Source organism: Corvus kubaryi, unplaced genomic scaffold (genome assembly GCF_017639235.1).
Source record: "Corvus kubaryi isolate FWS band 111438036 unplaced genomic scaffold, C.kubaryi_AGA036_p1.0 123, whole genome shotgun sequence".
Classification (NCBI taxonomy): Eukaryota; Metazoa; Chordata; class Aves; order Passeriformes; family Corvidae; genus Corvus; species Corvus kubaryi.
Window position 1 is genome coordinate 993023 of NW_024580658.1, and position 3088 is coordinate 996110.

Consider the following 3088-nt stretch of genomic DNA (forward strand, 5'->3'; position numbering starts at 1 on the left):
CCCCCCCCCGGGCCGCCCCCCGCCTTCCCCGGCCCCGGCGGGGCGGGCGCGGAGCCCCGGGGGCACCGGGGGCACCGGGGCTGGGCCGGGGGCTCCGGGGGCGGCCGCGGCTCCCCCGCTCCTCCCTCCCTCCCTCCTCCTCCTCCTTCCCTCGCCCTCCGCTGCAAGTAGAGGCACGGAGCGGCCCCTCCGCGCCGCAATTAACTCTTAACGAGGGAAACTCTTAACGAGGAAAACTCTTAACGAGCAGAACTCGCTCCCGCCCGCGGCTCCGCTCAGCCCCCCCCCCCCCCCCTCACTCCGCCTTCCGCCGGCCGCGGGAAAAAAAAAATCCTAAAAATGTTTAAAAATTCCCCAAGAGCCGCGTTTTGCCCGCGGAGGGATGGGCTGGGGTCCCGCGGCTCCGGGCGCGTTCCCCGCGCGGCTCTGCGCCCACCGCCCCAAAATCCGGGGGGTCCCCGCTGGGTTTGGGGGTCCCTCGGTGCTGCCCAGGTGGGACGTGCTGGGTTCCAGGGCAATATTATCTCCATATTTATTCGTGGTTTTATTTTATTTTATTTTATTTTATTTTATTTTATTTTATTTTATTTTATTTTATTTCCCCCCTCCTCCCCCGGCTGAGGAAGAGCCACGCGTGGAATTCGGCGCTCAATAAATAAATAAATTTGGTGCCACCCGGGACACCCGAAAGTGCCTTTTTACACCTCAAGAAAGAGCTGCACACGCGCCCCCCCAGGACTTGGAAAACTCATCAAAAACTCATCAAAAGGAACGATAAAAATCCTGGGAAATGGTTATTTAAAGGGAAAAACCTCCAGCTTTCCCTCCCGCAGCCGATCCAGGAGGTTACCCCGGGGTTTTTGGGGTAATTCGGGGAAATTCGGGATCCCATCGCTCCCACTCGTGGAGCACCAAACGCATCCCAGCCTTTGCGGGAGCTCCGTGCGCCGGTCCCGGGCAATTCCAGGGTGCGATCCCAGCTCCAGAGGCGCAGGTGAGGAGAAGGCAGCGATGGGATCGCGGGGGAGGGGGAGGAAATTCCCTGCCCGAAAAGGGAATTCTGAGCTTTTCCCGGGTGGAAAACCCAGCAGGGACCCCCCCCAAGAGCAGAGGGGGAATAAATGATCCGTTTGCAGCTCGGGATCCATCCCTGATTCCTGGCAGGAATCTGGGGTTGGGGTTGGGATTGGTTCGCAGCAGAAGGAGCAGAGCCCTGAGAAATGAAGGGAAAAAACCGCAAAAAAGGGGGGAAAAAACCCCCCCAAACAAAGAGGGAAATCTTCGCTCGGGATCGGAGAGCAGCAGGGCTGTCATCAGCCACCCTCCTTCCCCTCGCGCAGCATTCCAGATGCCAGGAATTCCGGGAATGCGAGCGGCGGGGATGGAAGCAGGCAGGGCAGCGCTGCCCCCACCCCAAAATCCCCACCCCGAGAGGGAAACGCTCCCCCCTCCCCAGCCCCGGCTGATCCCGAGGATTTCCAGCCTCTGCAGCGGAATTCCAGAGGCAATTCCAGGCTGAGCAACAAGTCTGGCGCTGGGAGACCCCCCCGGGCCTTTCCTGCTGCCCCGGGATTTTCCTCGCTCAGGTTTTGGTTTCAAAACCCCCCCGGGAAGTGAAATTTTGGGGTGGATTTTGAGTTAAATTTCGGGGTATTCGTGAATTTTGCTGCCCCATCCTCCCCCCAGAACCGAGCTGCTTCCGATTTATCCCAGGAAAAGCTGATTTGGAGCAGAAGTTGGGATGGTTTTTTTTTAAGGATTGAAATCTGGGAATGAGGCAGGAATTTTTCCAATTTCTCCCCAGCTCCGGAGAGGTTTTGGTGCCGCTTTGGAGCTGGGGGGAATTCCTGAAGGGAGGAATTTGGGGCTGAAAAAAGCAGCTGAGATTTGCCCCAAAAACGGGGATTTGATCCAAACCCGTGGAATTCCTGCATCCTGCTGAAGCCTTGTGGATTTCAGGCAAAACAAAAAGTCTAAAATTGAAATTATTTTTAAGGCAGATTTGGTGTGAAAAGGAGCAGATTTTGTTCTTTTTTTTTCCCATCATTTATTTCTAATTTATTTATATATTTAACATTTATTTCTCATTTTTTATTATCTTTCCTGCCCTTATCATTTCAGTCTCTCTTTCATTGGATTTTTTGGGGTCTAATTGTTTTTTAATTCCAGTCTTTATTTTGGGCAATATCAAAGAAATCCCAGAAACTTTTCCTGGGGGGGGAAAAAAAAAATCTTCATTTTTGGGAAGTTTAAAAAATCTTTATGAATTGTGAGGTGAGAAAAAAGGGCTGGGAGTGTTTGGGAAAATCCAAAGCCCATAAAGGAGGGAAAAACAGGAATAAATTCCGGGAGCAGGATTCCTCGGAAGGACAAATTTTTCCTTAAAACAAAATTAAGGTTGGGAAGGGATCCTTGGGAATCTCTGGGTGTTTGGAGCGTTATCCCAGCACTGGAATTCCGGAGCTCTGGCTCAGGGGTGGGAAGAGCCCTCAGATCCCTCGGGATTGGGAATTCAGGAGGATGGGAATGGTTGAACCTGGAATTTCCTCCAGGATCTGCCCCTTCCCAAAAATTTTGGTGCTTCCCATAAAAAGCAGCCTTGCCTTCCCAACCAGCCCCATCCTGAAAAATCCCAGTCCTAAAAAAAATCCTGGGATCTCTTCCCAAGGGAAAAACCACAACCAAACCACCTCTGGCTTCCTCTCATCCCCATTCCTTGGGCTCTGGGTCTGGAGCTGCTTCCCAGATTTCCTGGGACACCAATTCCCCACTGGAAATTTGGGAAGTCCCAGAGAAATCCTCGAATTCTGACCAAAAAAAGCCACCTTGGATCATTTCAATTTCCCCCCCACCATGGGAATTGTTCCCTTTTTTGGGAGGGGTTTTCCCTCATTTTCCTTGGAAAGGGATAAACTCTAAAAGTGAGGAGAGGGAATTCCCGATCAGCACGGCCGGTGTTGGGAAAATCCCTTTTACTGGGAATTCTTTCCCTCAAAGTTGGGAATTCTCTGTGGGATGGATCCTGGCACAGCTGAACTCCGGGAGTTGGGAATTCTCTGTGGGATGGATCCTGGCAGAGCTGAACTCC